The sequence below is a fragment of the Pseudopodoces humilis genome, chromosome 12 (assembly GCF_049639895.1).
Source record: "Pseudopodoces humilis isolate 2021_Gansu_Grassland_sample_001 chromosome 12, ASM4963989v1, whole genome shotgun sequence".
NCBI classification, from domain to species: domain Eukaryota; kingdom Metazoa; phylum Chordata; class Aves; order Passeriformes; family Paridae; genus Pseudopodoces; species Pseudopodoces humilis.
Window position 1 is genome coordinate 18560843 of NC_142211.1, and position 12101 is coordinate 18572943.

A 12101-nucleotide genomic window follows, 5' to 3' on the forward strand; every position below is an offset into this window, starting at 1 on the left:
GCGACCGCCTGGTGGTCCACGTTTCCCTGTGGGGATTTTGTAAATACAGTCACCCTTCATATGTAAAGTGAGTCTAGTTACCAATTGATGCTGGGTTCCCATCCGAAGCGCTCCACCTGCTGGGCTTGATATCGGGGTGCCCATGGAGGCAGGATGGTGGGTTTGGCAGGAGGGGTGGAGCGGGGTGGCATTTGATTTGGTGTCGAAGCGCGGGGCCGTTCTGTGCTCTGTCTGAAGTTTCCCGAATGCCAATTTGATCTGGGTAGCCGTTGGTGAGCTGGCGGTTGTATAGAATGTCTCTCCGGACAGTCTTTGAAAAAATGTCCAGGCTTGCCACAATTAAAACAACGATTTGTATTGGGGTCTGAAGCATAAGCTCCAGATATCCCCTCTGCCACTCCCTTAGCCACTGCAAGTGCCACTGGATTCTCACTTGAGGCAGAGGAGTGCTTGGTGCAGGCTTCAACCATCTGATCTATGGTTGGTTCGGGGTCCAGTGGGAGGGCTTGCAAAACCACTTTGCACTCCGGATTAGCATTGGCCATTGATATTTTTACTAATAATTCTTTTTGTGCCTGAGGGCTCTCTATTTGCTTTTCAATGGCCACTTTTAACTTATCAATATACTTAATAAAAGACTCAGTTGCCCCTTGCTTAATATTGGTGAAGCACTGCGTTGGCACTTTATCATCAGGGGTGGTAAAAAGATATCTTTGCAGCATTGGCAATATCCTGTAAAGCTGCTTCAGGACCACATCCCAACAAGATCGAACCTCATTGTCTAAATGCCCTAGTCCGTGCTGTATATTATAAAATCTCTCCCTCGTGGACTGTGCAGGGCAGACGCTCTCCATGGGGGAAAGAATAATAGGGATTTTTTTTAATAATTATAGCAACTATTGTAGAGGTAGTGGTAACTGGTTGAAAATCCCAGGTTTTGTCTCTGTTGTCAGAGGGAAAGAAAAGAGGTCGTGGGAAGGGGAGAAGTGTTCTGAAGGTTTTATTCTGATTCTTCTTATTATTTTAGTTCAGTTAATAAAGTTTTCTTTATACCTTTTAAGTTTTGAGCCTTCTTTACCCTCTTCCTAATTCATATCTCACGGCAGGAAATGAGTACATACTTCTATTAGGTGCACTGGTGATTTTAGCCAGCATTAAACCCTCTACAGGTGGGTATTTTGTGGACATTTTACATATCTGCCCCTGGAGGCTTCCAATAAAGATCAGCCTTTATATTACCTCCTATACAAATATTATCTTGAAAGTGTGTTGTTTTATTTCTAGGCTCTTTAAGGTATCAGGCAGCTTAAAATCCTTTATAAGCTGCTATGATCTCTTTCTCAGTTGGGGTGTAGCTGGCCTCAGATCCTCTGTATGCCTGACTCCAGAACTCTAGCATCGTCCTTGAATCTCCCCAGGCACCTTCTACCAGAGGCTTCAGGACAGAACATTGTTTCTGTCTGTGGTATAGAGCACATTCTTCACATCCTGTCATGTCCTGACTGGCCCAAGGGCTACTGCTGGGGCAATCTCCTGTTTGATCTGCTTGAAGACTTGCTGTTGTTCAGGGCCCCACTTGAAATCGCTTCTCTTTCGTGTCACAAGGTAGAGAGGACTTACAGTCTGGCTGTACTCCAGGATGTGCATCCTCCAAAAACCCACAGCACCTAGGAAAGCCTGTTTCCTTCTTGCTGGTTGGTGGGGACATAGCAGCTATCTTATTGATCACCTCTGCTGGAATTTGTGTCCATCTTTTCACTTCACCCCTAGGAACTGAATTTACTGGGCAGACCCCTTGACCTTACTGTTTAATGGTAAAACCCACTTTCAGGAGAAGCTGGATTATTTTCTCCCCTTTCTCAAAAGCTTCCTCTGCCATGTTCCCCCATACAATGATGTCATCAATGTACTGCAAATGTTCTGGAGCCTTGCCCTTTTCCAGTGAAGTCTGAATCAGTCCATGGCAAATGGTGGGACTGTGCTTCCACCCCTTGGGGTGCTCAGTTCCAGGTGTACTGCACACCCCTTTGATACCAAAAAGGTTAATCCAGTTTCTACTGTGTGTACTTTTAGCAAAGAAACAAGGTGTGCAGGATCTGCTTTCTCAGCGAGGACAGAAGGAAGATAAGGGGAAGACATCTGGCCTAGGAATGCAGATACAGCCAAAACAAGACTATAAAAATAACGCTGAAAAACTGAATCTGGGAACCTGGGGAGGGTCTTATGGTAATGAGAATTTATAATATGCATGTGGTGGCTTTCTATAAGCAGCACACTTGGAGTAGTTGGTGCGCACGCAAGGTGGAGCTATCCCCTGTGCAACCAGGCCTATAATAAATAATACACTTCTTAATGCTGCATTGGTGGTAAGGAGTTTTATTTGACCACTTTTTGGTGAATATCGGTGACACATCCAGATGAAAGCAAACTGTGGCCTGCACTGCTGCTAAAGGAATGGAGAAAAATGTGTTAGCAATGTCGATGGTGTCACCACTTTGCTGCCTTGGACTCCAGGTTTTACTGAAGTTCCAGCATGTCTGGCACAGCAGCACTCAGTGATGGCATGTGTTCATTCAGGCCACAATTGTCCACTGTTAGTCTTCATACTCTATTAGACTAATGCACAGGCCATACGGGACGACTGAAGAGTAAGCGAGTCTTACTGACCACTCCCTGGCTCTCCAGTTCACAGATCATCTTCTGGGTGGCAATCATGGAGTCTTGGTTGGTGCAGTATTGCCAACAATGTAGTGTTGTGGTGGCAATTGGTACCTGTTGTTCTTCCACCCTCAGGAGTCCTACTGCAGAAGGGTCCTCTGAGAGACCAGGCAAGGTGTTTAACTATCTAATGCCTTCTGTCTCCACAGCAGCTATCCAAAAACCCACTGTAGAGATTGAAAACACGGACCCTGGTCTGAGTCAACAGAATTGCTTTATTAAGCACACGAGTATTTATATATTTTTTCTGTGTGCAAGTTTAGAATCAAACTATACAGCCAGTGAGTAGAAGAGGGAGCAGCATTCAAACAGAGCAGATGTTTTTTGCTCTTATCAAAAAACATTCACATGTCCTGATAGGACTGGGTCCTGGGGGCCTGTCCGATCTCCAGCTTCTGCCAGCAACAGCCCAGATAGATGTCCTGGAGGAGAGCTGTGGTCTGGGGTTTCCAGGCAGTCTCCAGCCAGGGGTAACCCTTTGGAGCATGGGCAAAGGCTTTGGGTGATCAGATCTTTTAGAAAGTGATTTCTGCTCTGTGATCAGCTCTGTTCAGCCTAGCCAGTTCCCTTCAGGGGTTACCCCAGCCAATGCAGACAAGAGATGGGAAGATCATATGGAGTTCCACAGAAAGTCTTTAATATAGGCTTCAGAAAAGGGGGCCAGTGATGATCTAACCACTGATCTGGGCAAAAGCTGGGGTTTTTATAGGGAAGGGGAGAATCGGGAAGGGGACCAATGATCTGAGACCAATAGTTAACAAGGAGGTAACATGGGGTCCTGAAGCAGGAAGGGGTCCACAGCTCAGTCACCATGACTAGGCGGTTTTGTCTTATCTTAGGGGGCTGATCTCCAGGGAGGATGCCTGTCAGAGGACTGGGCCTCCTCCACAATGTCCCACACAGTCTTCTCACAAAAGCATTCTCACATAGGTATTTATAGCTGGAGATGATCCTTTGGTATGCGTTTTCCCATAGGAAAAGGGCTGCTGTTAAGGTTGAGCAGGCTGAGCAGGCCAAGCAGTTGCTGCTTCTACAGGCCACCAATGTCCTTTTGGGTCATTGAAATAACCAGTCCTGAGGTAATCTATGCCAAGGACATGTGGGCCCTCTGGACCAGTCAGAATTTGGTGTTTCCTGCACTCCTTCCCAGTCAAGCTCACCTCAGCTTCACACAGAGTCAACTGCTGTAACCCTTCTGTTACCCCAGCAATGGAAACAGGTTCTGCCCCCACATGTCCCGATGGTATTAAAGTACATTGTGCACCTGTGTCAACCAAAGCTTGTATTTTTGTGGTTCTATGTGTCAGACCATCGGATCCACACAGTTCAATAGACCAAATTTCCCCTGGCCTCTACCTGGCTAGAGGCAGGGCCTCTAGTTCTGGCTATTGTTTCCTCCCTGGGCATAGATTCTGGAGATCCCTTCAAGGGAATCAGACATATCATCCTCCCTTCTGCTATACCTAGCAGCTCAGTCACAGGAAACTGGAGCTATATTCATTCTGATGGAACTCCCCCTGTTAGTAGTTTCCACTTTTAGCTTACGCATCCATTCTGCCAGGGCAGAAGTGAGTTTTCCATCCCATCTTCTCATATATTTCTCATGCTCACACAGGAAGAACCACAGGTCATCTCGTGGGGTGTACCTCCACTCCCTAGCTGGGGGATGTCAGGTTTCTGATAATAGGGGGTCATGTCTTTACCAACAAGACTTTGAGAAGACCCTCTTTAAGCTCCTTGCCGTTTCTGATGGGTCTCTACCAATCTTGTTTTCCAATTTCTGCATGCACACCATCAGTTCTGTTTCCACAGCCAAGATCTGGGCTCATCTCAGGGTGTGAACAGTGTCTTCATATGTCCAGAGCCTTCTTGTCATAGCACCCACTGTCTCGTTTCCCCCATTCCACTCCAGAGCCGCTTCAATATGGGCATATGCTTGGGTCCTGAGTTGTGCGAGTTTGAGCCACATCACTGTCATACATTTTACCAGGTTTGGTCTCTTAGTGGTTTGGTTGTAATTTCAGAAATGGATCTCTATCATGGCCAGTTACTGTAAGCATTGAATTCCTTGCTCCATGGTCTTCCAAGGGCCTTGCTGTAGCTGGAGATCTTCTGGGCAAAGGCATCTTTCCTTCACACTTGTGCCCAGAGGCTGAGGGGTTCCAGCCTCCTCACAATCCCCTGGTCAATACCCACATTGTGCGACAGAGATCCCAAGTTCCTCGCTTCAGTACTGTCCAAAACTGTACCATCACCTGCAGTGTCCCAGATTTGGATCAACCAGCTCAATATAGACTCATCAGGTCATTGAGTAAGGTCTTTTCTCAGATTGCAGAGACTTCCTAAGGACAAAGACTCAGTGATTATTTATGGTTCTGATTCTTATGCTGGCTGTGAGGGTCCTGCCTCTCCATCATCATCCACTGGGCAAATGGATTTGGTCTTATATTTCCTCCTCTGGACAGGGGCGATTGCTATTTACTTAGGCTACCCTTCTGGTTTTACTGCAGCCTGAGTGACCAGCTGTCTTGGTTTGAAAAGACAGGTGTCTGCTAAGGAAGGCAGAAACCTCCCTTTAAATGGAAAAAGGTAAACCACCCCCCCTTTCTGAATTATTATAATCTTGAAATCAAGGGGATCTCAGGCAAAGATATAGGAATAGGAATAACAGTTCTTTATTAGGAAAATTAAAATAAAAATGCAGAAGTACAAAAAAGAAAACAAACAAATAAAAAACCAAAACAACTCACTGACAGAATACAACCTGACACCCTGTTAGTCAGGGTGTTGGTAGCAGTCCAATTAAATGGTGGCTGCAGTCCTCCTGGAGTGACAGATGTGGTTTTCTTGAAGTAATGATCCTGTCGAAGGGCGTAGATTTCCTCTGAAGGTCCGGTGGTGTAGATGGGTCCAGTCTCTCCTCTGGGAATTCAGTGGAGAAAGGCTTCTGTGGTGCTCCAAGTCTCCAAAGATATATAGGTTTAGATGCTTGGCTCTTCCCTCTGGGTGGAGCATCTCACAATGGGATGATGCAATTTTATCAGTTATGTAATGAGACTCAATGGCCCATTAACAGAAGATATCCCCCTGGAGGGAGGATGGGTTGTGGAGGAGATAAAGAACACTGCCACACCTGGTTTTAACAGATGACCCATTAACAGAAGCTATCCCCCAGTTATGAGGGATGGGTCATGAAAGAGATAAAGAAAACTGTCCCACCTGGTTTCAACAGATAGTAAGAGAATACATACTTTTGGTTGCATCTTGCATTGCAACCCAAGACACGGGGTGTCTGCTGATTTGCTCTCTTGCCTCTCTGGCTGTAGCTGCTGCTGTACGGTATCGAGCAGTGTACAATAAGCATGAGCCGGGGCCCAGCACAGTGTAATGAGTTGCCTCACTTGGAGCTGTCACTGCAATTTTCTTTCAGATATTTTCCTATCTCAGCTGGGTTCTGAATTTGTTCAGGGGGAAAATTCCAAATTATCAGGGCAGATTATTCCTTCAGGGCTTGACCTATATCCTCCCACATCCCACTGTAGCAGGACTTCCCCCTACCACAGGAAAGTTTATCTGTTCTGCCTATCAGCTGGTGCAGTAGCTCAAGACATCTTCCCCCTTACATGAATTTGCTAATTGGTGGAATAACTCAACCAGGACGTCTTGTCTGGTAGTGAGTTATTTTGGTGCCATGGAGGTGACATTCCGATCTGACAATAAACATTCTCTCACCAAGGGGAAGATCGAGGTCTGCAGGTCTCGTCTGTGCAGTGAAAGGGTTAATATCTTGCCCAGGCCTAAAGATGGTTGTGGACAATGGCCAAAGCAGTCACAGTGATGGATTTCAGGCCGCACTGGGCCCCTTCCTCTGCCCGGCAGACATTGGGTCAGTGCAGGCCACTGCGGAGGGGGCCTGGCCCGGCTCAGAGCCACTCCCAGGGCCTGGCGGATCCCGGTTCGGCAGGGGTGGGGCTTGGTGTCAGCGAGATGTTAACAGCTGTGGCCCAGCCCAGTTTCAACCAGGGCCCCGCCCAGCCACCGCTGGGTTCCAGACTGGCCCCGCCAGGCCATGCGCACTGCGTCAGAGCAGGGCCAGCCAGACCAGATCCCAGTTACCTCTTCAAGGCCGGAAGCCAAGACAGAGCTTTCCTGGGCTTTCCTGTCTTCTAAAATATAGAATTCAGAGGTGGACCCAGCTTCTAAATGGTTTAATAGGTTGTCAATTCTTAGAGCTAGCCAGCTATTAGTTTCTTCCAGGCACAGAGGAAGCTCTTAGCAGCTTCTTTCAGAAAAATCGTTTCCACTGGAGGCTTCTTCCCTCTTCCCTAAATGTCAACCAATGCAAAACCAGCACACCAGCCAACTATTTACATGTGGCTGGCACTTTTTATCCCCTTATCCCTCTACTTTCCCCTTTGTTCTTCCCCAGATTACCTAAACCCTTCCCTTTTCCTGCCTTTGTTTCTTTTCCTAAACATCCCATAGGTCCTGCTTGATCCCAAACTGCTTTTCCCTTGCATTCCATAGTGTGTTCCACACTCCTAGGCAGTGACCCCCTTAGTTGGAAAGGTGATCCAGAGAGATGACACATGGTGATGGTTTCAAAAGCTGGACTGTGGGCTGATGACTCTCCTGATCCAGCCCTGGGAGGGGCCTGGACAAGGTATTTGTTGCTCTGTCTTGAGAGATATGAGTTGTTTAGCTTAAATAAGTACATTTTAAGTAGAATGAGTTACATAGAGTTATAATACTGTGTGGTTGAGTATGCTGTTTGCTTAGCTTTTCTTGCTTTGCATGAGGAGATAGATTTGCTGAAGACTTTGGCTGCAAGCTGGGAACTTAGAATTAATGGAGTTCATTTACTTAGTAATTTTCCTAGTAGCTGTACAGTAATGTGTTTTGTCTTTAGTATAAGAAGAATATTGATAACACACTGATGGTTTGGCTATTGCTAAGTAATGCTTATCCTAAGTCTAGGACATTTTTAGTTTTCCATGCTCTACTGGTTGGCAAGTTCACCAGAAGCAGAAAGCAGAAAGAAATTATATTCTTCAGTAGAAGATGCAACTTTACAAGATAAGACAGTTAATGGTCTGCCTGCATGGACAGAGAAAGAACCCAATAATGTGTCAGCATACCACAGACCAAAAATTACCATTGGACCAAGAGACACATGCACTGTGTGTGAAGAGCTCATATGTTACAATATTGTCACAGTACAGCTGGTCTGGACTGGACTGGACAAGGTAAATCTAAACATAACACAAATCCAATTCAGATAGCCTAGCTCATGCCTGAACAGGTCCCCGGATAAGATACAGGGGACCTTCAGCCATCTCTATTCAAGATTAGTAGGAAGCACATCATTGGCCAGAGATCTGGGCAGAGAGAGATCCCAGCCAATAAGCTATCTAAGCCCAGGAGTTTTGAACTGAGTATATAAATGAGCTCTGAACAATAAATGAGGCTGTTTTGTCTGATGAGCTTCTGGATCTCAAGTCGTGGATTTCATCTCCCCACCCACGGATGACACATAACACTCATGAGGTGCATAAGTCGAAAGGGTATAATTGCCCAGGGATGCCTTTCTTCTAGGTCCCACTCCAAAGACACCCAACTGAAGCTGATCTGCTGCCCTACGACTCTACAAATTTTTTTTTCTAAATCAAACACCTGTGATTCTGCTGTGGGAAACCTATAGTTGAGTCTGAAGAAGGAGGAAGGAGGATGCATGCCTGTCTTGGTTTGAAAGACAGGTGCCTGACTAGGAAGGTAGGAACCTCCCTTGGAATGGAAAATATGACCCCCTACCCTAAAAATTATTACTACTTTGAAATTAAGGGGCTTCAGGCAAAGATATTGGAAAAGGAATAACAGTCCTTTACTAGAACATATATATATAAAACAAGGCAAACAAAAACCAGCAGCAGCAACAAACAAAAAAAACAGAAACCCAATAACAGCCTTTGTTGACTCTTCAATGGGGATTCCAGGAATATTTCCAGGTCTCAAAGAGACATGAGCAGTTGATGGTTGTTAGAAAGGTATTTATTGTATAAAAGCATCAGTCTCAAAGGCAAAGAGTTCAGAGAGTTAAAGTCTTTGCTAAAAGCTTTTGGCATAAAGTCCCGAGTTTTGAGCACCAGCTCTCTGGTATAAGGTCTACATGTTTGGGGCAGCAGCTTCTCAGCGTGGAGTTCTGTTGTCCTGGGCCTCAAAAGCAGTTGGTGATGATGATGGTGCTGCTGTTCTTCTTCAGATGTTTTCCTCCGATCCCCAATACAGGGGATTAAATTCATAAATCATGCAATCAGCTAAAAACATGCTTCCAAAACAATACTTTCTACACCAATCTGAACTTAATTCTATCATGCAAAAGCAATGTTCTTTTTACCTAAATCTTACCTATAGATAATACGTATAATCTGTTTACGCAAATAATCCTATCTGTTTTATCCAAGAATACAAACTATATTTTCATTATGTCTAGAGCTAAGTTGAATCTGTTAAGGGTATTATCACTGAATTTTAAACTGGGTAATAAGGCTTTTCACTAGCTAACACAGACTCTTAGGGCTGTCAAGCCTTTTCCCCTTTGGTGTAGTTATGGTCACAGCCGGCAGGGGCACTGTTGGCTCCTGTCTGGGCAGGGCAGGTGCGATGATACTCTTGTGACTGCAGGGGGAGCTGTGGCATGAGCTCAGCCACGTCTCCACCAGGTAATGTTGGCTCAGCCAGCAGGAGAGAGAGAAAAGGGCTTCCTTTGTAAACTCATGGGAAGCATGTTGTTCCAGTGCCCCTCCGGGTTGTGAAATGGACTGTAGCAGGAAACCTGGAGCAGCAGGCTGAAACAGCAGAGGCTAGCACACCTGGGATGGCAAAAAAAGTGTAGCAAAAACTCCGAAGCGGTGCCAGGAGCTGTGGGAGGCCAGGGCAGTGTTGGGGGTTAGGTGTCCTTCCATTTGCCTGTCTCACCTATGGAATTTTTACCCATCAATGGCAAGGAAAATCTGACTGATGGTACTTAGTGGGTGTTTAAGAAAGACAGAGAGTTCAACTGGGCCCAGGGGGGAAGTGGGGCAGGAAAAAGGGGGGGTGGGGGCAGCTGCGGGCTGGCTAGTTTCTTCATCTTCAGAGCAGGACACTCGCTGGGAGCTGTTGCAGCTGAGAGAAGGGAATTTGCCATCACCGAAACTGAGCTTCTGCTTCTTCTTCCTTCTTTGCTGGTGGGCCTGGCACCCACTGTCCTGCCAGGATGTGTGGCAGTGACAGCCACCACCACGGAGCTGCTGATACACCTCATCCACTGGGTTGGGATCTCTGCTCATTCCTGCCATTCCAGCTGGCTGTTCTGCCAAGTCTTGCAGTAGCACCGGGACTGCCCTCCTGAAGGGGTTTGTGAAGCAAAGCCTCTCCTCCATCCTTTCCTGTCTCAGCCGAGAAGGCTGTCATGGGGCCCCTGGTTCTGTTTTGTTGTTTATGCTGTAGTTATTGTTGTTTCCTTGCCTCATTATGCATACTAGTAAAGAACTGCTATTCCTATCCCCAGATCTCTGCCTGAGAGCTTCTTGATTTCAAAATTAGAATAATTCGGAGGGAGGGGGTCTACATTCTTTCATCCCAAGAGAGGCTCCTGCTCTCCCTAGCAGACACCTGTCTTCCAAAGCCAAGACAGGCAGACATGAGGTGTCAGGTTAAAGTGTAGTAAAACATTTTAACAGAGTAAAAGCATGAGATTTTAGTAAAAGCCTGTCTGCCCAAGCCAGTCTTTAATCCAGACGACAATATTAAAGGCAGTGTCCTTGAAACTTTCCTGGAGCAGTGAGAATAAAGAAAAACAATAGCCTTGTGTATTGGGGAAAAGAATGTAACCAGTATGTATTAACCAATAGTAAATTGTTAAGCCCCGCGAACCCTGTCAGACCCTATAAAAGTGTGCTAAAAATAGAAATAAACGACATTTGCTATACTTCTGTGAAGACTCAGTGAATAGTCTGAGTGGTTTCTCAATACTTGGTGCTCCAACAGGAACCCTTTGCGGGCAGAGGGATTTGGCGGTCCGTGCGCGGAGAGACGCGGATGCAGATCAGTACTGGGTAAGCTAGTCCGTGTGCAGGAGGACGCGAATGCGGGCAGCTGGGGGAAACTGAGGGTGGTGGAGTTGAGGAGGGGTTGCTACCCTCCACCCTCCCGGGGGCTGCTGCCATGGATGAGTTTGCAGCAGCATGGAAACTGCTTCTGAACATTATCTTTAAACAAAGCGAAGCAGTCAAGGATATGGACCTTGAAAAGCTCATTTTATGGGCTAGAGATAATAGGCTCAGGTGCCTCCAGGTCCTGCTACTTCCTTTTGCAGCGGAAGAATGGAAAGACATAGGAGATTTGTTGTGCAAGAAAACGATTACAGGGAAAAGCAAGGACATTCTGTGTCTCGGTCCAGCTTGACAGATTGTAATTAATACCTTAAAAAAAAGGAAAGCCAGATATGCTCAGGCTGCTAGCCCCTTAATTCTACCTGTGTCACAGCAGCAGCAGCCTTTACCTCCCACTGCTGGGAGAGCATTCCTGTCTATGCCGCCCTTGGAGAGGGAGGGGGAAGAGCCAGAGAGAAGAAAATTAGATGTTCAATGCTTTTAAATTGATTGTGGACATACAGGGACAAGATATTAACTCTACTTTTGAAGACAAGACAGATTTCGATTGGTTTCCACCCGAACCAGGGGGGCATGGGAGGAGCACTGGAGCGTGCACAGAGAACAAAGGCACCCCCATGGCAGAGGCAGTGCAGAAAAAGCTCCAAGGCCACGCTGGACAAATATCAGTAATTACAGAAACAGTTGAACAGAAACAGGTGGCTCAGACAGCTTCAAAGAGAGACAAAATAGCCAAAAAATTGCAAACTATATGGTATCTAGTTCGAAATTCATCACTGTAATTAAAAGTTAATAAGTTGCAATGAACACCGTTGTTACCACCTGGCCCTGAGAGGCTTTTTGTGCAACATCGCCTGTATTTGTAAAATCATGTCCTTTTCCCTCTGTGAACAATGAGAGAAATATTGAGAGAAAAAACTGCATTTGTTAAAGTTAACTTTGTGATTTTTTTTTTTGCTCTCTATTTTTCCCCTCAGTGAGAGTACGTGGGGGATGACGAAGACTTCACTCAAACCTTCTAGAGATAACAGCAGCAGAGCAGCAGCAGAGCGGGCAGTTCATCCCCCCGCTCCCTCTCTAAGAAAGGCACCAGTGTTATGAACGCACTCAAGAGAGTGATATGGTAAAAATTTTATTAATTACAGCAAGCAAGCAATAAGCAAAAAATCAGCGCTGGGCGGCAGGGGAGTCTCTACTCCTTCGGCTGCCGCACGTCCGATTTCCGTGTCT